The 23510-nt window shown below is 49.3% G+C and overlaps 5 pseudogenes; all 5 read right to left on the bottom strand.

The window, feature by feature from the left end:
• Window positions 1-156: 156 nt before the first annotated feature.
• LOC142364499 (E3 ubiquitin-protein ligase ZNRF4-like) lies at window positions 157-1146 on the bottom strand (annotated as a pseudogene).
• A 1837-nt stretch (window positions 1147-2983) lies between these two features.
• LOC142364498 (E3 ubiquitin-protein ligase ZNRF4-like) lies at window positions 2984-3973 on the bottom strand (annotated as a pseudogene).
• Window positions 3974-5810: 1837 nt separating this feature from the next.
• LOC142364497 (E3 ubiquitin-protein ligase ZNRF4-like) lies at window positions 5811-6800 on the bottom strand (annotated as a pseudogene).
• Window positions 6801-8637: 1837 nt separating this feature from the next.
• On the bottom strand, window positions 8638-9627 carry LOC142364496 (E3 ubiquitin-protein ligase ZNRF4-like; annotated as a pseudogene).
• Window positions 9628-11461: 1834 nt separating this feature from the next.
• Window positions 11462-12454, bottom strand: LOC104326223 (E3 ubiquitin-protein ligase ZNRF4-like; annotated as a pseudogene).
• Between the last annotated feature and the right edge of the window lie 11056 nt (window positions 12455-23510).

The following is a 23510-nucleotide window of genomic DNA, read 5'->3' as shown; positions in this document are numbered from 1 at the left end:
TTCATGCCTTTTTTTTTTTTCATTGCGGGGACCAGGGAGAGCAGCCAAAGCTGTGCTGTTAATTGCTTCCCAATACAAGCTAGTCTGCAGCAAGAGCTGAAAGAAAGCACAGGGGAGACTCCCCTCAATTTAATGATAACTTATCCTGGTCACAGCTCAAGTGGTGCTGTTCTGCTGTGCATCAAACCATTCCTCTTCCACTGTGCTTGCATCATCTTTCTCCTCTTCAATGTATTCCTCTTCACGCCCTTCTATGACTGCATTGTCTTCAGAGTCCTGTTTCTCCTTATTCACACCTTCGCCAGCCTGATCTGGCACGTCACCTTGCCTTTGGGTTTTCACCACCTGCTTGCAGAAGGGACGTCTCCTCTTCCCAAACTGGATGAAGAACCAGGTGTCGATGAAGGAACTGTAAGTGTAAGAACAGACCAGGATCTTTAGGTGGTCCCCTTCCTTGTACTCTGCTATGCAGATCACATGGGTCTCGTAATTGTCTACCTCCCCGTATGTGTGAAGCTTTCTCTTGTGAGCCCTCTTGTACAAGCTTAAGCCACCCATAATTGCAATAGTGGAAATAATGATGTAGAATACATTCCTGAAAACCTGCATGACGAAAGCTTCCTGCAGCATTTTAGCATTGTCTTGACAAGGATTCAAATACTGTTTGGGTGGCAGAAGTCTGATGCATGCCTGTTTCTCGTCTTACAGTGTCCTTTGCAAGTGAAGGGAGACCGATTGTCCCGTAAAGAGTGATGGTATCTTAATTTCTTTGTCATCAGCCATCACAGTAACCAGTTGCTCTGAATCCACATTGTGGACAACAGCAGCTTGGTATCTAGCCTGCTGGTCGTGAAGGACTTTCTCGGCAAAAGAGCAATCATACCCTTGTATGAGTGCAATGTAGGTCTCAGAGGCCTTTCTTGGTGTTGGAGGATTCTCTGTTGGATGGCAAGCATTTGATGGTGTCACCCTCATCAAATACCCTGTCAGCCCTTCTGCCGGGAGCCATGGCCCAAAGCATGCAGGCAGGGCTTTATAAAGAACACACTCAGAACTGTCATTGTAAGCCACTTACCCAAAGGCAAGAGCAGCATTGAAGAAGGAAGCAGCAACCGTAAAGCAAAGAAGCAGGAGCCGGAGGTTCATGATGGAGGCAGTTGGGTAGCTCTGAACACCAATTTCCCGGCTTGTCCCGAAGGAAAAGTGTAAGAGGCAGTCACAGAGCCACAATCCCACCTGGATGATATCACTATGCCGTGACTTGGAGCCGCAGCAGGACGGAGATCAAAACCTGCTTCTGCCCTAGAGGTCTCCACAGGCTTTCTGCAGGTTCCGGAGGTTCTAAGGGTAGAACTCTTCTCTTTTGTTGTCTCTAGTGGCTAAGCAACACCCTTAGGTCATCTCTGCAGATCTGTGACATCACCCGGTGACCGTTTCCCAAGGCTGGGCTGTGTAACATTACTGCAAACCTGCTTAAACCTCTTCTCCCCTTCCTTTCTGGTCTGCTCCAAGCACGTAGCTTCTAACTTCATCTCCCTCTGGGTACCTAGAGGATGCCAGTCTCCTTTTGCTGATGATGTGCAGACAGGGTGAATGAGCCTCCCCATCAGCTACGTGTCTGTTGCTGAAAAACGTGGCAGAGTGGGAACAAGCTTCTGTCTGCTGGGGGGGTGTGTGGCAGCTTGGATTGGTCTGGCGAACATGCACTTTTTTCTCAAAATTGTGATGTTTGAAGTGATACCAAGCCAAATAAATTGCTTAGGGTAGAAGAGGTTTCTGCCATTTCAAATGAGTTGATTGGTAACTGCCGGTCAGAATGGCAGCTAGCAGAAGTTGAAAGTCTCTGTTTGCCCGTGTGGCCTCACTCTGCCATTACCCAAACTGGTGAGAGGGCAGATCCACCTCCAAGGCCCCTGGGTGAGCAGCTAGCTCTGCTGAAGGGGCTGATACGATAGGGTCTTGCTGAGGCTGAGCTTGTTGGTCTCCTGTCCTACCACAGTGAGAGTGGGTGGTGGATGAGCTTGGGAGGGCTACCTTCAACATCTATTGGGGCTTTTCACCTTATTTACTTTAAAATTTTAGCTGTTGGAAATGAAAAAGCTAAAAAAGACTTAAGCTTCTGTCTGTAAAAACTGATTTTAAAATTATGGTGGAAAAACTGAAAAAGGACTGGAAAGCATAAGGGACAAGTATTGTCCCTCCCTCCCAGAGTGTTTGACAGCAGAAACTCCCATCTTCCAGGCAATTCCCACTTGTATGGTGACTGCTCAGTGCCCGGAGGAACACCAGCCTGATGGGAATGCAGTAGCTCTTGGTTGTTGGAATGAACTAGGTCTGAATACGCAGTGAACCCAGGTCAGTTCAGAACCACAAATCCCTAAAAACCTGTACCTTTTAACAAACAGGTTAATAATTGAATAAATAATTGAATAAATATTTGCATGGTGATGCTCCTTGGACACCACATACCCGCTCAAATTAGATGTAATTTGTTTCATGGAGCTCTAACTCCTGCAGTGGAAATCTCGACTGTGGGTGCAGACACCGGACCCCATCAAATCTGCCCAGTTCTGTCTTTGCACTACTGGCTGAACCCCAAGCACTCCCAGGACACTGTCCTAAATAATCCTTCGGGCCACATCGGGAATGGCTTTGGGGAGTGCCCATGTGTCCATACATGTGTATTTTGAGAGGGAATTGAGGAAGTATCCCAATAGCTGTAAGCCAGTTCCCATACCAAATGTTCTTACATCCCTGCTTCCCTCCTCCTTTCTGCTTCTCCCCCATTGCTGTGGCTCAGGGAGTTTTTGGTATTTCCAGCTGAGATTTCATGCCTTTTTTTTTTTTCATTGCGGGGACCAGGGAGAGCAGCCAAAGCTGTGCTGTTAATTGCTTCCCAATACAAGCTAGTCTGCAGCAAGAGCTGAAAGAAAGCACAGGGGAGACTCCCCTCAATTTAATGATAACTTATCCTGGTCACAGCTCAAGTGGTGCTGTTCTGCTGTGCATCAAACCATTCCTCTTCCACTGTGCTTGCATCATCTTTCTCCTCTTCAATGTATTCCTCTTCACGCCCTTCTATGACTGCATTGTCTTCAGAGTCCTGTTTCTCCTCATTCACACCTTCGCCAGCCTGATCTGGCACGTCACCTTGCCTTTGGGTTTTCACCACCTGCTTGCAGAAGGGACGTCTCCTCTTCCCAAACTGGATGAAGAACCAGGTGTCGATGAAGGAACTGTAAGTGTAAGAACAGACCAGGATCTTTAGGTGGTCCCCTTCCTTGTACTCTGCTATGCAGATCACATGGGTCTCGTAATTGTCTACCTCCCCGTATGTGTGAAGCTTTCTCTTGTGAGCCCTCTTGTACAAGCTTAAGCCACCCATAATTGCAATAGTGGAAATAATGATGTAGAATACATTCCTGAAAACCTGCATGACGAAAGCTTCCTGCAGCATTTTAGCATTGTCTTGACAAGGATTCAAATACTGTTTGGGTGGCAGAAGTCTGATGCATGCCTGTTTCTCGTCTTACAGTGTCCTTTGCAAGTGAAGGGAGACCGATTGTCCCGTAAAGAGTGATGGTATCTTAATTTCTTTGTCATCAGCCATCACAGTAACCAGTTGCTCTGAATCCACATTGTGGACAACAGCAGCTTGGTATCTAGCCTGCTGGTCGTGAAGGACTTTCTCGGCAAAAGAGCAATCATACCCTTGTATGAGTGCAATGTAGGTCTCAGAGGCCTTTCTTGGTGTTGGAGGATTCTCTGTTGGATGGCAAGCATTTGATGGTGTCACCCTCATCAAATACCCTGTCAGCCCTTCTGCCGGGAGCCATGGCCCAAAGCATGCAGGCAGGGCTTTATAAAGAACACACTCAGAACTGTCATTGTAAGCCACTTACCCAAAGGCAAGAGCAGCATTGAAGAAGGAAGCAGCAACCGTAAAGCAAAGAAGCAGGAGCCGGAGGTTCATGATGGAGGCAGTTGGGTAGCTCTGAACACCAATTTCCCGGCTTGTCCCGAAGGAAAAGTGTAAGAGGCAGTCACAGAGCCACAATCCCACCTGGATGATATCACTATGCCGTGACTTGGAGCCGCAGCAGGACGGAGATCAAAACCTGCTTCTGCCCTAGAGGTCTCCACAGGCTTTCTGCAGGTTCCGGAGGTTCTAAGGGTAGAACTCTTCTCTTTTGTTGTCTCTAGTGGCTAAGCAACACCCTTAGGTCATCTCTGCAGATCTGTGACATCACCCGGTGACCGTTTCCCAAGGCTGGGCTGTGTAACATTACTGCAAACCTGCTTAAACCTCTTCTCCCCTTCCTTTCTGGTCTGCTCCAAGCACGTAGCTTCTAACTTCATCTCCCTCTGGGTACCTAGAGGATGCCAGTCTCCTTTTGCTGATGATGTGCAGACAGGGTGAATGAGCCTCCCCATCAGCTACGTGTCTGTTGCTGAAAAACGTGGCAGAGTGGGAACAAGCTTCTGTCTGCTGGGGGGGTGTGTGGCAGCTTGGATTGGTCTGGCGAACATGCACTTTTTTCTCAAAATTGTGATGTTTGAAGTGATACCAAGCCAAATAAATTGCTTAGGGTAGAAGAGGTTTCTGCCATTTCAAATGAGTTGATTGGTAACTGCCGGTCAGAATGGCAGCTAGCAGAAGTTGAAAGTCTCTGTTTGCCCGTGTGGCCTCACTCTGCCATTACCCAAACTGGTGAGAGGGCAGATCCACCTCCAAGGCCCCTGGGTGAGCAGCTAGCTCTGCTGAAGGGGCTGATACGATAGGGTCTTGCTGAGGCTGAGCTTGTTGGTCTCCTGTCCTACCACAGTGAGAGTGGGTGGTGGATGAGCTTGGGAGGGCTACCTTCAACATCTATTGGGGCTTTTCACCTTATTTACTTTAAAATTTTAGCTGTTGGAAATGAAAAAGCTAAAAAAGACTTAAGCTTCTGTCTGTAAAAACTGATTTTAAAATTATGGTGGAAAAACTGAAAAAGGACTGGAAAGCATAAGGGACAAGTATTGTCCCTCCCTCCCAGAGTGTTTGACAGCAGAAACTCCCATCTTCCAGGCAATTCCCACTTGTATGGTGACTGCTCAGTGCCCGGAGGAACACCAGCCTGATGGGAATGCAGTAGCTCTTGGTTGTTGGAATGAACTAGGTCTGAATACGCAGTGAACCCAGGTCAGTTCAGAACCACAAATCCCTAAAAACCTGTACCTTTTAACAAACAGGTTAATAATTGAATAAATAATTGAATAAATATTTGCATGGTGATGCTCCTTGGACACCACATACCCGCTCAAATTAGATGTAATTTGTTTCATGGAGCTCTAACTCCTGCAGTGGAAATCTCGACTGTGGGTGCAGACACCGGACCCCATCAAATCTGCCCAGTTCTGTCTTTGCACTACTGGCTGAACCCCAAGCACTCCCAGGACACTGTCCTAAATAATCCTTCGGGCCACATCGGGAATGGCTTTGGGGAGTGCCCATGTGTCCATACATGTGTATTTTGAGAGGGAATGGAGGAAGTATCCCAATAGCTGTAAGCCAGTTCCCATACCAAATGTTCTTACATCCCTGCTTCCCTCCTCCTTTCTGCTTCTCCCCCATTGCTGTGGCTCAGGGAGTTTTTGGTATTTCCAGCTGAGATTTCATGCCTTTTTTTTTTTTCATTGCGGGGACCAGGGAGAGCAGCCAAAGCTGTGCTGTTAATTGCTTCCCAATACAAGCTAGTCTGCAGCAAGAGCTGAAAGAAAGCACAGGGGAGACTCCCCTCAATTTAATGATAACTTATCCTGGTCACAGCTCAAGTGGTGCTGTTCTGCTGTGCATCAAACCATTCCTCTTCCACTGTGCTTGCATCATCTTTCTCCTCTTCAATGTATTCCTCTTCACGCCCTTCTATGACTGCATTGTCTTCAGAGTCCTGTTTCTCCTTATTCACACCTTCGCCAGCCTGATCTGGCACGTCACCTTGCCTTTGGGTTTTCACCACCTGCTTGCAGAAGGGACGTCTCCTCTTCCCAAACTGGATGAAGAACCAGGTGTCGATGAAGGAACTGTAAGTGTAAGAACAGACCAGGATCTTTAGGTGGTCCCCTTCCTTGTACTCTGCTATGCAGATCACATGGGTCTCGTAATTGTCTACCTCCCCGTATGTGTGAAGCTTTCTCTTGTGAGCCCTCTTGTACAAGCTTAAGCCACCCATAATTGCAATAGTGGAAATAATGATGTAGAATACATTCCTGAAAACCTGCATGACGAAAGCTTCCTGCAGCATTTTAGCATTGTCTTGACAAGGATTCAAATACTGTTTGGGTGGCAGAAGTCTGATGCATGCCTGTTTCTCGTCTTACAGTGTCCTTTGCAAGTGAAGGGAGACCGATTGTCCCGTAAAGAGTGATGGTATCTTAATTTCTTTGTCATCAGCCATCACAGTAACCAGTTGCTCTGAATCCACATTGTGGACAACAGCAGCTTGGTATCTAGCCTGCTGGTCGTGAAGGACTTTCTCGGCAAAAGAGCAATCATACCCTTGTATGAGTGCAATGTAGGTCTCAGAGGCCTTTCTTGGTGTTGGAGGATTCTCTGTTGGATGGCAAGCATTTGATGGTGTCACCCTCATCAAATACCCTGTCAGCCCTTCTGCCGGGAGCCATGGCCCAAAGCATGCAGGCAGGGCTTTATAAAGAACACACTCAGAACTGTCATTGTAAGCCACTTACCCAAAGGCAAGAGCAGCATTGAAGAAGGAAGCAGCAACCGTAAAGCAAAGAAGCAGGAGCCGGAGGTTCATGATGGAGGCAGTTGGGTAGCTCTGAACACCAATTTCCCGGCTTGTCCCGAAGGAAAAGTGTAAGAGGCAGTCACAGAGCCACAATCCCACCTGGATGATATCACTATGCCGTGACTTGGAGCCGCAGCAGGACGGAGATCAAAACCTGCTTCTGCCCTAGAGGTCTCCACAGGCTTTCTGCAGGTTCCGGAGGTTCTAAGGGTAGAACTCTTCTCTTTTGTTGTCTCTAGTGGCTAAGCAACACCCTTAGGTCATCTCTGCAGATCTGTGACATCACCCGGTGACCGTTTCCCAAGGCTGGGCTGTGTAACATTACTGCAAACCTGCTTAAACCTCTTCTCCCCTTCCTTTCTGGTCTGCTCCAAGCACGTAGCTTCTAACTTCATCTCCCTCTGGGTACCTAGAGGATGCCAGTCTCCTTTTGCTGATGATGTGCAGACAGGGTGAATGAGCCTCCCCATCAGCTACGTGTCTGTTGCTGAAAAACGTGGCAGAGTGGGAACAAGCTTCTGTCTGCTGGGGGGGTGTGTGGCAGCTTGGATTGGTCTGGCGAACATGCACTTTTTTCTCAAAATTGTGATGTTTGAAGTGATACCAAGCCAAATAAATTGCTTAGGGTAGAAGAGGTTTCTGCCATTTCAAATGAGTTGATTGGTAACTGCCGGTCAGAATGGCAGCTAGCAGAAGTTGAAAGTCTCTGTTTGCCCGTGTGGCCTCACTCTGCCATTACCCAAACTGGTGAGAGGGCAGATCCACCTCCAAGGCCCCTGGGTGAGCAGCTAGCTCTGCTGAAGGGGCTGATACGATAGGGTCTTGCTGAGGCTGAGCTTGTTGGTCTCCTGTCCTACCACAGTGAGAGTGGGTGGTGGATGAGCTTGGGAGGGCTACCTTCAACATCTATTGGGGCTTTTCACCTTATTTACTTTAAAATTTTAGCTGTTGGAAATGAAAAAGCTAAAAAAGACTTAAGCTTCTGTCTGTAAAAACTGATTTTAAAATTATGGTGGAAAAACTGAAAAAGGACTGGAAAGCATAAGGGACAAGTATTGTCCCTCCCTCCCAGAGTGTTTGACAGCAGAAACTCCCATCTTCCAGGCAATTCCCACTTGTATGGTGACTGCTCAGTGCCCGGAGGAACACCAGCCTGATGGGAATGCAGTAGCTCTTGGTTGTTGGAATGAACTAGGTCTGAATACGCAGTGAACCCAGGTCAGTTCAGAACCACAAATCCCTAAAAACCTGTACCTTTTAACAAACAGGTTAATAATTGAATAAATAATTGAATAAATATTTGCATGGTGATGCTCCTTGGACACCACATACCCGCTCAAATTAGATGTAATTTGTTTCATGGAGCTCTAACTCCTGCAGTGGAAATCTCGACTGTGGGTGCAGACACCGGACCCCATCAAATCTGCCCAGTTCTGTCTTTGCACTACTGGCTGAACCCCAAGCACTCCCAGGACACTGTCCTAAATAATCCTTCGGGCCACATCGGGAATGGCTTTGGGGAGTGCCCATGTGTCCATACATGTGTATTTTGAGAGGGAATTGAGGAAGTATCCCAATAGCTGTAAGCCAGTTCCCATACCAAATGTTCTTACATCCCTGCTTCCCTCCTCCTTTCTGCTTCTCCCCCATTGCTGTGGCTCAGGGAGTTTTTGGTATTTCCAGCTGAGATTTCATGCCTTTTTTTTTTTTCATTGCGGGGACCAGGGAGAGCAGCCAAAGCTGTGCTGTTAATTGCTTCCCAATACAAGCTAGTCTGCAGCAAGAGCTGAAAGAAAGCACAGGGGAGACTCCCCTCAATTTAATGATAACTTATCCTGGTCACAGCTCAAGTGGTGCTGTTCTGCTGTGCATCAAACCATTCCTCTTCCACTGTGCTTGCATCATCTTTCTCCTCTTCAATGTATTCCTCTTCACGCCCTTCTATGACTGCATTGTCTTCAGAGTCCTGTTTCTCCTCATTCACACCTTCGCCAGCCTGATCTGGCACGTCACCTTGCCTTTGGGTTTTCACCACCTGCTTGCAGAAGGGACGTCTCCTCTTCCCAAACTGGATGAAGAACCAGGTGTCGATGAAGGAACTGTAAGTGTAAGAACAGACCAGGATCTTTAGGTGGTCCCCTTCCTTGTACTCTGCTATGCAGATCACATGGGTCTCGTAATTGTCTACCTCCCCGTATGTGTGAAGCTTTCTCTTGTGAGCCCTCTTGTACAAGCTTAAGCCACCCATAATTGCAATAGTGGAAATAATGATGTAGAATACATTCCTGAAAACCTGCATGACGAAAGCTTCCTGCAGCATTTTAGCATTGTCTTGACAAGGATTCAAATACTGTTTGGGTGGCAGAAGTCTGATGCATGCCTGTTTCTCGTCTTACAGTGTCCTTTGCAAGTGAAGGGAGACCGATTGTCCCGTAAAGAGTGATGGTATCTTAATTTCTTTGTCATCAGCCATCACAGTAACCAGTTGCTCTGAATCCACATTGTGGACAACAGCAGCTTGGTATCTAGCCTGCTGGTCGTGAAGGACTTTCTCGGCAAAAGAGCAATCATACCCTTGTATGAGTGCAATGTAGGTCTCAGAGGCCTTTCTTGGTGTTGGAGGATTCTCTGTTGGATGGCAAGCATTTGATGGTGTCACCCTCATCAAATACCCTGTCAGCCCTTCTGCCGGGAGCCATGGCCCAAAGCATGCAGGCAGGGCTTTATAAAGAACACACTCAGAACTGTCATTGTAAGCCACTTACCCAAAGGCAAGAGCAGCATTGAAGAAGGAAGCAGCAACCGTAAAGCAAAGAAGCAGGAGCCGGAGGTTCATGATGGAGGCAGTTGGGTAGCTCTGAACACCAATTTCCCGGCTTGTCCCGAAGGAAAAGTGTAAGAGGCAGTCACAGAGCCACAATCCCACCTGGATGATATCACTATGCCGTGACTTGGAGCCGCAGCAGGACGGAGATCAAAACCTGCTTCTGCCCTAGAGGTCTCCACAGGCTTTCTGCAGGTTCCGGAGGTTCTAAGGGTAGAACTCTTCTCTTTTGTTGTCTCTAGTGGCTAAGCAACACCCTTAGGTCATCTCTGCAGATCTGTGACATCACCCGGTGACCGTTTCCCAAGGCTGGGCTGTGTAACATTACTGCAAACCTGCTTAAACCTCTTCTCCCCTTCCTTTCTGGTCTGCTCCAAGCACGTAGCTTCTAACTTCATCTCCCTCTGGGTACCTAGAGGATGCCAGTCTCCTTTTGCTGATGATGTGCAGACAGGGTGAATGAGCCTCCCCATCAGCTACGTGTCTGTTGCTGAAAAACGTGGCAGAGTGGGAACAAGCTTCTGTCTGCTGGGGGGGTGTGTGGCAGCTTGGATTGGTCTGGCGAACATGCACTTTTTTCTCAAAATTGTGATGTTTGAAGTGATACCAAGCCAAATAAATTGCTTAGGGTAGAAGAGGTTTCTGCCATTTCAAATGAGTTGATTGGTAACTGCCGGTCAGAATGGCAGCTAGCAGAAGTTGAAAGTCTCTGTTTGCCCGTGTGGCCTCACTCTGCCATTACCCAAACTGGTGAGAGGGCAGATCCACCTCCAAGGCCCCTGGGTGAGCAGCTAGCTCTGCTGAAGGGGCTGATACGATAGGGTCTTGCTGAGGCTGAGCTTGTTGGTCTCCTGTCCTACCACAGTGAGAGTGGGTGGTGGATGAGCTTGGGAGGGCTACCTTCAACATCTATTGGGGCTTTTCACCTTATTTACTTTAAAATTTTAGCTGTTGGAAATGAAAAAGCTAAAAAAGACTTAAGCTTCTGTCTGTAAAAACTGATTTTAAAATTATGGTGGAAAAACTGAAAAAGGACTGGAAAGCATAAGGGACAAGTATTGTCCCTCCCTCCCAGAGTGTTTGACAGCAGAAACTCCCATCTTCCAGGCAATTCCCACTTGTATGGTGACTGCTCAGTGCCCGGAGGAACACCAGCCTGATGGGAATGCAGTAGCTCTTGGTTGTTGGAATGAACTAGGTCTGAATACGCAGTGAACCCAGGTCAGTTCAGAACCACAAATCCCTAAAAACCTGTACCTTTTAACAAACAGGTTAATAATTGAATAAATAATTGAATAAATATTTGCATGGTGATGCTCCTTGGACACCACATACCCGCTCAAATTAGATGTAATTTGTTTCATGGAGCTCTAACTCCTGCAGTGGAAATCTCGACTGTGGGTGCAGACACCGGACCCCATCAAATCTGCCCAGTTCTGTCTTTGCACTACTGGCTGAACCCCAAGCACTCCCAGGACACTGTCCTAAATAATCCTTCGGGCCACATCGGGAATGGCTTTGGGGAGTGCCCATGTGTCCATACATGTGTATTTTGAGAGGGAATGGAGGAAGTATCCCAATAGCTGTAAGCCAGTTCCCATACCAAATGTTCTTACATCCCTGCTTCCCTCCTCCTTTCTGCTTCTCCCCCATTGCTGTGGCTCAGGGAGTTTTTGGTATTTCCAGCTGAGATTTCATGCCTTTTTTTTTCATTGCGGGGACCAGGGAGAGCAGCCAAAGCTGTGCTGTTAATTGCTTCCCAATACAAGCTAGTCTGCAGCAAGAGCTGAAAGAAAGCACAGGGGAGACTCCCCTCAATTTAATGATAACTTATCCTGGTCACAGCTCAATTGGTGCTGTTCTGCTGTGCATCAAACCATTCCTCTTCCACTGTGCTTGCATCATCTTTCTCCTCTTCAATGTATTCCTCTTCACGCCCTTCTATGACTGCATTGTCTTCAGAGTCCTGTTTCTCCTCATTCACACCTTCGCCAGCCTGATCTGGCACGTCACCTTGCCTTTGGGTTTTCACCACCTGCTTGCAGAAGGGACGTCTCCTCTTCCCAAACTGGATGAAGAACCAGGTGTCGATGAAGGAACTGTAAGTGTAAGAACAGACCAGGATCTTTAGGTGGTCCCCTTCCTTGTACTCTGCTATGCAGATCACATGGGTCTCGTAATTGTCTACCTCCCCGTATGTGTGAAGCTTTCTCTTGTGAGCCCTCTTGTACAAGCTTAAGCCACCCATAATTGCAATAGTGGAAATAATGATGTAGAATACATTCCTGAAAACCTGCATGACGAAAGTTTCCTGCAGCATTTTAGCATTGTCTTGACAAGGATTCAAATACTGTTTGGGTGGCAGAAGTCTGATGCATGCCTGTTTCTCGTCTTACAGTGTCCTTTGCAAGTGAAGGGAGACCGATTGTCCCGTAAAGAGTGATGGTATCTTAATTTCTTTGTCATCAGCCATCACAGTAACCAGTTGCTCTGAATCCACATTGTGGACAACAGCAGCTTGGTATCTAGCCTGCTGGTCGTGAAGGACTTTCTCGGCAAAAGAGCAATCATACCCTTGTATGAGTGCAATGTAGGTCTCAGAGGCCTTTCTTGGTGTTGGAGGATTCTCTGTTGGATGGCAAGCATTTGATGGTGTCACCCTCATCAAATACCCTGTCAGCCCTTCTGCCGGGAGCCATGGCCCAAAGCATGCAGGCAGGGCTTCTTTATAAAGAACACACTCAGAACTGTCATTGTAAGCCACTTACCCAAAGGCAAGAGCAGCATTGAAGAAGGAAGCAGCAACCGTAAAGCAAAGAAGCAGGAGCCGGAGGTTCATGATGGAGGCAGTTGGGTAGCTCTGAACACCAATTTCCCGGCTTGTCCCGAAGGAAAAGTGTAAGAGGCAGTCACAGAGCCACAATCCCACCTGGATGATATCACTATGCCGTGACTTGGAGCCGCAGCAGGACGGAGATCAAAACCTGCTTCTGCCCTAGAGGTCTCCACAGGCTTTCTGCAGGTTCCGGAGGTTCTAAGGGTAGAACTCTTCTCTTTTGTTGTCTCTAGTGGCTAAGCAACACCCTTAGGTCATCTCTGCAGATCTGTGACATCACCCGGTGACCGTTTCCCAAGGCTGGGCTGTGTAACATTACTGCAAACCTGCTTAAACCTCTTCTCCCCTTCCTTTCTGGTCTGCTCCAAGCACGTAGCTTCTAACTTCATCTCCCTCTGGGTACCTAGAGGATGCCAGTCTCCTTTTGCTGATGATGTGCAGACAGGGTGAATGAGCCTCCCCATCAGCTACGTGTCTGTTGCTGAAAAACGTGGCAGAGTGGGAACAAGCTTCTGTCTGCTGGGGGGGTGTGTGGCAGCTTGGATTGGTCTGGCGAACATGCACTTTTTTCTCAAAATTGTGATGTTTGAAGTGATACCAAGCCAAATAAATTGCTTAGGGTAGAAGAGGTTTCTGCCATTTCAAATGAGTTGATTGGTAACTGCCGGTCAGAATGGCAGCTAGCAGAAGTTGAAAGTCTCTGTTTGCCCGTGTGGCCTCACTCTGCCATTACCCAAACTGGTGAGAGGGCAGATCCACCTCCAAGGCCCCTGGGTGAGCAGCTAGCTCTGCTGAAGGGGCTGATACGATAGGGTCTTGCTGAGGCTGAGCTTGTTGGTCTCCTGTCCTACCACAGTGAGAGTGGGTGGTGGATGAGCTTGGGAGGGCTACCTTCAACATCTATTGGGGCTTTTCACCTTATTTACTTTAAAATTTTAGCTGTTGGAAATGAAAAAGCTAAAAAAGACTTAAGCTTCTGTCTGTAAAAACTGATTTTAAAATTATGGTGGAAAAACTGAAAAAGGACTGGAAAGCATAAGGGACAAGTATTGTCCCTCCCTCCCAGAGTGTTTGACAGCAGAAACTCCCATCTTCCAGGCAATTCCCACTTGTATGGTGACTGCTCAGTGCCCGGAGGAACACCAGCCTGATGGGAATGCAGTAGCTCTTGGTTGTTGGAATGAACTAGGTCTGAATACGCAGTGAACCCAGGTCAGTTCAGAACCACAAATCCCTAAAAACCTGTACCTTTTAACAAACAGCCCTTTTTGTTTAACGATGCACTTGAGAGTAGCCCCGTGGTTTCCAGTGCAGTTGTGTTGGACCTTGTCCTGGGTTTGGCCAGGACAGGGTTAATTTTCACCGGACTCCAGGAAGGGGCACAGCCGGGGGGTGGGGGCTGACCCCACCTGGCCAAACAGAGCCCGGTGTTCCATACCATGTGACATCACGCGGGGTTCCGGTGGGGGGGGCGGCGCGGCGGGAAGGCACTCGCGGCTTGGGGGGGGCGCAGCGCCGGTCCTGTTTCGGGAGAGCGGCTGTCTGAGGTGTACGGTTCGTGGTTGTGTTTTCTCCCTGTTTGTACCGTTGTTGTTCCTGTTTTCCCTCTGTTTGCTGTTCTGTTAAACTGCCCTTATCCCGACCCACCGGTTTCTGCCTCTTTCTTTCCATTCTCCTCCGCACGCCGGCGGGGGGAGGGGCGGCCGCGTGGCGCTTTTGTTGCCGGCGGCAGCCGAAACCGAAACATTAAATTGGCGCCCAGACGTGGAGCGGGGATAACGGCAGGGCTGAGCAGCGGGTGTTAAAACTGCTTTCTTAGATTTTGTTAAATTTTGTTGTAGGCATTTTTTCTGTGTTACTTAAATAGTCGCCGGTAAAAATGTTTCTGTCTTTCATCAGATGGTTGTGGTTTTTGAATCCGTACTTGCTGTACTTGTTTCCTGTGGTGCTATTCATTGTCACGGGGAAAAGGATCAGGATTATGATTTTACTGTACTGTACGATATCGACTTATGACATGATAACGTCAATGTGCATGAAATTAGGCTTGTATTTGCATGCGGCACTGCGGTCACTTCCGTACCTCGGACCCTATGTCTTAGAATTTGTGAATAATCAAACCCAGTCTGTGGGGAAAACCGAAGGGGATACCTCCCCCCACTCTTTCGCCCCCCCTCTCTCCCTCAGGCTGGTCCTAACGGCTTTTGAGAATTTCGAGTACCGGTGGGATGCTCAGGCCAGCACTCTCCTTTTGTTCTGCCTCCTGAATGGGTTTCAGCTTTTGTTTAGGGTTAAGCAAGCAGTTAAGAACATCGTGCAGAGACCTGCCCCGGGGCTGGATAGCTGTGAGTGGCTGGGTGTGTGGGACAGCATGGGCAGATGTCTAGAGCAGTGGGCACCTGCGGTGTGTTTTAAACTCACCCCTGAACAAATACAGAATCCGGACAATCTGGTAAAATATCTGCAAAAAGTGTGCTGCCACCCTGGGAACTCCAGAGAGACACAAATCACTGCAACATGCTGGGGTCTGGCCCACGCCTACCGAGCTGCCCTGTTCAACACTGTTCAGTGCCCTAAAGGGGAAAAAGGGGGAAACAAGCGGCAGGCACTGCAACTGGTGCAGCCGCCCCAGCCGGCCCTGCAGCCCCTCCAGCCCAGCAGGCAGTCACAGCCCCCCCGACTGGCACCACGGCTGCTGCAGCCACAGCTGCAGGGTCTGCCTCGGTTTCCCTGGCAGGCACAGCAGCTGCTGCAGCTCCAGCTGCAGGCACAGCAGCTGCTGCAGCTCCAGCTGCAGGCAGCGTGGCTAAGCCCAATGACCAACCTGTGCCGGTAGCAGTCGCCCCCGTAAAACTAAAGAAAGATGCAAAGAGAGCAGATCGCTCCGGGAGGGATGACGATGAGCCAGGGTCATCACGGGAGATAGAGACAGAGATCATCACCCGGTCCCTGTCCCTGGGAGAGCTGCGAGACATGCGGAAAGATTTCAGCCGCCACCCAGGCGAGCACATTGCCACCTGGCTGCTGCGGTGCTGGGATAATGGGGCCAGCAGCCTGGAATTAGAGGGCAAGGAAGCCAAGCAGCTGGGATCCCTGGCCAGGGACGGGGGCATTGACAAGGCCATTGGGAAAAAGGAACAAGTCCTCAGCCTCTGGAGGAGACTTCTGTCAGACGTGAGGGGGAGGTACCCCTTCAGTGACGATTTTGTATGTCATCCTGGCAAGTGGACCAATATGGAAAGGGGCATTCAGTACTTGAGGGAATTAGCTGTGCGGGAGCTGGTTTATAATGAACCAGACGATGACCAGTTACCCACAGACCCAGATGAAGTCCAGTGCACAGCATCTATGTGGAGGAAGTTTGTGCGGAGCGCACCCTCCTCATATGCCAACTCACTGGCAGTTGTAAACTGGAAGGGTAAGGAGGCACCAACAGTGGATGAGGTGGCTGTCAGACTCCGGCAATATGAGGAAAGTCTCTCTTCCTCCCTTGTCTCAGCTGTGGAGAAACTGGCCCGGGAGGTGCGGCAAATCAAAGAGAACATGTCCTACTCCCCACCTGTACGGGCCAGTGTCTCAGCTATTAGGGGCAAGCGTTTCTCTGCTCAGGAGAGGGAATACAGAGGCTATACACCGCGGGGCACCCTGTGGTTTTACCTGCGTGACCACGGAGAGGACATGAGGAAGTGGGATGGAAAACCCACCTCAAGTCTAGAGGCACGAGTACGTGAGTTGCGAGGTAAAACAATCACCAAAGGGGATTCTGTTAGGAAAAATGCCGCTCCGGTTTCCAGAAGCCAGCTCTCCAGACCAGGTAGACAGTTTGACCTTGATTCCGATCCTCTGGAGGAGACCTCCAAGTCATTCTTACAGCAAGTGAGCAGCAAATTCTCTGACGAGGATTAGAGGGGCCCTGCCTCCAGCCAGGTGGAGGAAAGGGACAACCGTGTTTATTGGACGGTGTGGATTCGGTGGCCTGGCACGTCAGAGCCACAAGAGTATCAAGCTCTAGTGGACACTGGTGCACAGTGTACTTTAATGCCATCAGAGTTCAAAGGGTCAGAGTCCATTTGCATTTCGGGAGTGACAGGGGGGTCCCAAGAGCTGAGTCTACTGGAGGCTGAAGTGAGCCTCACTGGGCAGGACTGGCAGAAACACCCCATTGTAACTGGCCCCGAGGCTCCGTGCATCCTTGGGATAGACTATCTTAGGAGAGGCTATTTCAAGGACCCAAAGGGGTATCGGTGGGCTTTTGGCATAGCTGCTGTGGAGACGGAAGAAATTAAACAGCTGTCCATTTTGCCTGGTCTCTCGGAGGATCCTTCCGTTGTGGGGTTGCTGAGGGTTGAAGAACAACAGGTGCCAATCGCGACCACAACGGTGCACCGGCGACAGTATCGTACCAACCGAGACTCACTTCTCCCCATTCATCAGCTGATCCGCCAGCTGGAGGGTCAAGGAGTGATCAGCAAAACTCGCTCACCCTTTAATAGTCCCATATGGCCAGTGAGAAAATCTACTGGAGAGTGGAGACTGACAATAGACTACCGTGGCCTGAATGAAGTCACACCACTGCTGAGTGCTGCTGTGCCAGACATGCTAGAACTTCAATATCAGCTGGAGTCAAAGGCAGCCAAGTGGTACGCTACAACTGACATCGCTAATGCATTCTTCTCCATCCCTTTGGCAGCAGAGTGCAGGCCACAGTTTGCTTTCACCTGGAGGGGCATCCAGTACACCTGGAATCGACTGCCCCAGGGGTGGAAACACAGTCCCACCATTTGCCATGGACTAATCCAGACTGCACTGGAAAAGGGTGAAGCTCCAGAACATCTGCAGTACATCGATGACGTCATTATATGGGGCGACACAGCGGAGGAGGTTTTTGAGAAAGGGGAGAAGATAGTTCAGATCCTTCTGAAAGCCGGTTTCGCCATTAAGCGAAGTAAAGTCAAGGGACCTGCGCAAGAGATCCAGTTTTTGGGAATAAAATGGCAGGATGGGCGCCGTCAAATCCCAATGGATGTCATCAACAAAATAGCAGCTATGTCTCCACCAACCAGCAAAACGGAAGCACAGGCCTTTCTGGGTGTTGTGGGTTTTTGGAGGATGCACATCCCAAATTACAGCCAGATTGTAAGCCCTCTGTACCTTGTGACCCGGAAGAAGAACGATTTTGAATGGGGCCCTGAGCAACGACAGGCATTTGAACAGATTAAAAGGGAGATAGTTCATGCCGTAGCCCTTGGTCCAGTCCGGTCAGGGCAAGATGTTAAAAACGTGCTCTACACCGCAGCCGGGGAGAATGGCCCAACCTGGAGTCTCTGGCAGAAAGCACCAGGGGAGACTCGAGGTCGACCCCTGGGGTTCTGGAGCCGGGGATACAAAGGATCCGAGGCCCGCTATACTCCCACTGAAAAAGAGATTCTGGCAGCATATGAAGGCGTTCGAGCTGCTTCACAAGTGGTCGGCACTGAAGCACAGCTCCTCCTAGCACCACGGTTGCCGGTCCTGGGCTGGATGTTCAAAGAGAGGGTCCTCTCTACACATCATGCCACCGATGCTACGTGGAGTAAGTGGGTCGCGCTGATCACCCAGCGCGCCCGAATGGGAAACCCCAGTCGCCCAGGAATTCTGGAGGTAATCATGGACTGGCCAGAAGGCAAAGATTTTGGAGCACCACCAGAGGAGGAGGTGACACGTGCTGAAGAGGCCCCACTGTATAACCAGCTGCCAGAAGATAAGAAACAGTATGCCCTGTTCACGGATGGGTCCTGTCGCATTGTGGGGAAGCAGCGGAGGTGGAAGGCTGCTGTATGGAGCCCTACACGACAAGTCGCAGAAACGGCCGAGTGAGAAGGTGAGTCCAGCCAGTTTGCCGAGGTGAAAGCCATCCAGCTGGCTTTAGACATTGCCAGTCGAGAGAAGTGGCCAGTGCTCTATCTTTACACCGACTCTTGGATGGTGGCCAATGCCTTGTGGGGGTGGCTGCAGCAATGGAAGAAGAACAACTGGCAGCGCAGAGGCAAACCTATCTGGGCTGCCCCATTGTGGCAAGATATTGCTGCCCGGCTGGAGCAGTTGGTTGTAAAAGTCCGTCACGTGGACGCCCACGTCCCTAAGAGTCAGGCCACTGAGGAACATCAAAACAACCACCAGGTGGATCAGGCTGCTAAGATTGAAGTGGCTCAGGTGGATCTGGACTGGCAACATAAGGGTGAACTGTTTATAGCTCGGTGGGCCCATGACACCTCGGGCCACCAAGGAAGAGACGCGACATACAGATGGGCTCGTGACCGAGGGGTGGACTTGACCATGGACACTATTGCACAGGTTATCCATGAATGTGAGACATGCGCTGCAATCAAGCAAGCCAAGCGGGTAAAGCCTCAGTGGTATGGAGGACGATGGCTAAAATATAAATATGGGGAGGCTTGGCAGATTGACTACATCACACTGCCACAAACCCGCCAAGGCAAACGCTATGTACTCACAATGGTGGAGGCCACCACCGGATGGCTGGAAACCTACCCTGTGCCCCATGCCACGGCCCGGAATATCATCCTGGGCCTGGAAAAACAAGTCCTGTGGTGACATGGCACTCCCGAAAGAATCGAGTCGGACAATGGGACTCACTTTCGCAACAGCCTCATAGACACCTGGGCCAAAGAACACGGTATTGAGTGGGTGTATCACATCCCCTACCATGCACCAGCCTCTGGAAAGATCGAACGTTACAATGGGCTGCTAAAAACCACTTTGAGGGCAATGGGGGGTGGGACTTTCAAAAATTGGGATACCCATTTAGCAAAGGCCACCTGGTTGGTTAACACCAGAGGGTCCACCAACCGGGCTGGTCCTGCCCAGTCAAAACCTCAGCGCCCAGTAGAAGGGGATAAAGTCCCTGTAGTGCACATGCGGAACATGTTAGGGAAGACGTTTGGGTTAGTCCTGCCTCGGGCAAAGGCAAGCCCGTCCGCGGGATTGCTTTTGCTCAAGGACCTGGGTGTACCTGGTGGGTAATGCGGAAGGATGGGGAAGTCCGATGTGTACCTCATGGGGATTTAATTTTGGGCGAGAATAGTCCATAAATAAGTTGTATAAAGTTAGTTGTTAAATAACCCTGTCACTGTCTGTTATCACTGTTATAATTGTTATATTTTGTACCAGTAGTAGCATAGTAAGAATTCTCCAGATTAAAGAAGGATGGACTTTTTCGATGAAAACCTAGCAGAGCACAGCAATGATGGAACTGGACCTGGTTTTCAACAACTGGCATCCAGCAACTTCATCAAGATCAACATCTCCTGCAGACTGTGGGCACGGGCTGCACCAGATACATCAGCCGTGAGCTCCGGATGCAGCAAGTGACCGCCCATCACCACGCATCACCTCCCCTGCCACGGAAGACCATAACGACAGATGGAGCCTGAAGTCATGGATTAAATGAACTCAACAGACACTTTAGAGTGATGATCCATAGCCTAAGGGAATGATATCTGGAGACAGGAGAAGTGGTGGTGATCAACTGAACAATGGGGGACCTGGGCATGACGTAGATGGTATGGAATAAGGGGTGGATAATGTCCTGGGTTTGGCCAGGACAGGGTTAATTTTCACCGGACTCCAGGAAGGGGCACAGCCGGGGGGTGGGGGCTGACCCCACCTGGCCAAACAGAGCCCGGTGTTCCATACCATGTGACGTCACGCGGGGTTCCGGTGGGGGGGGCGGCGCGGCGGGAAGGCACTCGCGGCTTGGGGGGGGCGCAGCGCCGGTCCTGTTTCGGGAGAGCGGCTGTCTGAGGTGTACGGTTCGTGGTTGTGTTTTCTCCCTATTTGTATCGTTGTTGTTCCTGTTTTCCCTCTGTTTGCTGTTCTGTTAAACTGCCCTTATCCCGACCCACCGGTTTCTGCCTCTTTCTTTCCATTCTCCTCCGCACGCCGGCGGGGGGAGGGGCGGCCGCGTGGCGCTTTTGTTGCCGGCGGCAGCCGAAACCGAAACAGACCTGTAGTTAAAAAATCACTCGTGTACCAGGCAACTGATTTGTTACTAGCCCCCTTGGGCTCTGCTTGAGACAGATTTCACTGGGAAAAGAGCTACAGAAAATGTCAGCAGACAGTGCGTGTGTGTGCCAGAGACTCCCAGCAGCTGTGATTTCAAATCGATTTTATTTTCCCCTCATCTAAAGAGTTTTACACTTACAGGGAGACATTTTGATGCATTTAAAAACAAAACAAGGAAAAGGTTTGGGGAGGGGGAGAAGCCAAATTCTTTCTAGTAGGATGAGAGATAAAGAAAATGGACCTACACTGGGAGACCTTTCCGAGGGTGAATTTTTGGCTTGGTCTCACACTTCTGTGATCGCATCTATCATCATGGTGTTCTTTAAAATTCTTGCCTATTTACTTGCACTCAGTTCTCTATTTCTGCCTCCAGACCAAAGCCTTCTGTACTGCCTGTGGCCTGCTGCTGGTAAGGGGTAGGTCTGTCTTCGAGGCTGGACAAAGAGCCATGTGTCTGTGTGTGCTATGACAGATGTGGGACCAAGGAACAGTCCCCTCTGTTCTGTGTGCTGTTATCTCCTGGCTGCTCCAGCATCACCTCTTATAGCCTAGAACCAGCAAGGCAGAATTGAGCAGCCATCCCGATTTGCTCACCAAAAGCCTCAAAGGGAGAAATCAGATGTTTGCAGTCTCCAACTTGGATCTCAGTAACACGGATATGTGGGCAAAAGGGAAAAATCCTCTTCAAGTGAGGCTGGAGGGCATGGAAGGTGGGAATGGGGTACAGAGAAGGCTCTGAGGAGTGAGGAAAAGGGAAAAGCTGAAGTCTGGATGGGGAGCAGGATACTCATATTCTACCCACAGGCAGTGTGAGGTAGGAAACCCTGGCCTTTAGTCTCCTTTGAAATCCCTGAATGCTTTTGCAGAAGGAAGGAGAGGAGGGCCGAAGGAGGTCTTTGGCCAAGATGGCCTTCACTCAGAGCCAAAGTGGTGCCCTGTCTGCTCTGGTTCACTCTGTGCTTCCTATTTCCATCGCTGCTCTCTGCGTCCTCCATCAGTGCCCTGGAGGCTTTGGTTCCCGCTGGCTGAGGTTGAGCTAAGCATCCCACCGCGGTGTACAGCCATGCCAGGCTGTCTCCAGCCCCATGTTGCCTTCGCTACAGCCAACACCGTTAATCTCCTTCTCATCCTGCCCTACCTCTGTTATATTCATGTGTTAAATACATTGCCGATGCTCCTGGACATATTCTTGACCAATTTTCTCTGGAGTCTCTGCAATCTACTTTGTCGGAATAATTGCAATTTATTTAAATGTCAACAAGCCACACGTGGGAGACAGCAGTTGTGTGCAAGAGCAGAGCAATTACAGGGAACAGGTCCCATTTTACCACTTGAACAAGGATGCAAGCTAGAAGAAAGAAAAAGACCATTTACCTCTATTAACTGATCCCTTACCCCACCACTCCCAAAGTCCCTGTGTTCCTTTATACTTCTTCTTTGGGGCTACCACTCAGTGCAGGAGCTGGGATATAAAACCAGCTCCTCCTTTTGCCTGTATTCCATGGAAGTGTCTGCTCAGTCCAGAGGAATTTTATGCTGATTTAGACCCACATAACTGCTAGCAAAATCTAACCCTCGTCCTGGGCACACAGCTTAAACTGTAACAGAGAGGCAGAGGAGACTGACTTGTGCAGACATCATTACAGCTCCAACAAAACACGCATTACAAGCTCCAGATCCAGCATTGATTTAACTCGGGCTATAATTCTAGATGTCATTTTTTTTGCCCCCTCTGAGTTTTTTTTGCAGCGTGAGAAGGGCAGCCTGGCAGTGGTATGATGTGAGTTTGTACATAATGGGACTTTTTGTCCTTCATCTGTATTAGGTTGGTGTCTCGGGTCCGCATGCAGTGGCATTGCACAGACACACAGAAGCCTCTCCCTGCCCTCAACAGCAGGAAAAGCCAACAGGGGGTTAAATGCTTTGCTCAAGACATCTTAGCAGGTATCCCTGGTTCTAGCTCAGTGCCCTTCTTATCAGGGCATGCTGCTCCTTTGGGGTCATGCTATAGGATTAGTGAGGACCAGGCTCCCAGAGCTGAAATAAAAGTGATTTGCTGTGAAGGAAGATCTGGGGCCATCTAGTGACCTTCCAGAGAAAACCTTTGTGTTTCCAGTGCTCCCAGCTGCTGTTGAAGGAAAGATATGTGGGACACGCTTACCTACCTCCTGCTGACTGAGCAAGTCCCCATATCTGCAGCGAGCTGGCTGGAAGGCAGACCTGCACCCTGTTGTTAATGATTTTTTTTTTTTTTTTTTTGCTAGGAGCTGATTTAGGAACTGGTGCATGTAACCGCCTCCTTTCATCTAGGATGAAAGGAAAGGATGACCCATGTCTCTAAAGAACAGATAGCTGAAACAGTCGCCACCCAAAATGTGAGCTGGGTAGATGAGAAACAGAGTCGTGTGTGCGGAAAGGTTTTGTGCCTCACTGTTAGCACCTTGGGAGAGGGATGAAGAGCAGGTTTATGGGAGCTCTGCAAGCCCTACTGTGTGCACCGTCCCCTACATGTGTCTCAGCACCGTGTGCTCCTGTGCTCTACCACGTGCTTCCCCTGGATTTCCCAGGGGTCCAGGCAAACTCTCCTCTGTTATTACCAAGTACAAGCATGATAATCTGGGCCCTAATTTATATAGAAGATTATAAAGCAGTGATTTATGGACCTGCTACAAAAGTACCCATAATCTGCTAATGCCCACAAATAAAGGCAGTTGAGCAAATCTGGGCCATTGCAACTTAGTGCCCATGTCTGGAAATGGATTCCAGTTCCAGCTGCTTCTCTTGCAACAGAGGGAGACATCTTTATTAGATACTGGTGCTGGAAATAACATCTTGCCTTTTCTAGTTTTGGCCAAATGCCATGCAAACCTTGGACATGAAGTAAAAACCTCTTCATTTAGCAGGTGTTTTTTTTTCCTTTTAACTATTTGCATGGGAAAAAAAAATGTAGAGAACAGAATTAATTTCATCAGCCTAGGGTATTTTGGTAAAGATT

Source organism: Opisthocomus hoazin, chromosome 27, assembly GCF_030867145.1.
Source record: "Opisthocomus hoazin isolate bOpiHoa1 chromosome 27, bOpiHoa1.hap1, whole genome shotgun sequence".
NCBI classification, from domain to species: Eukaryota; Metazoa; Chordata; class Aves; order Opisthocomiformes; family Opisthocomidae; genus Opisthocomus; species Opisthocomus hoazin.
This window is presented reverse-complemented; position numbering and strand designations above follow the sequence as displayed.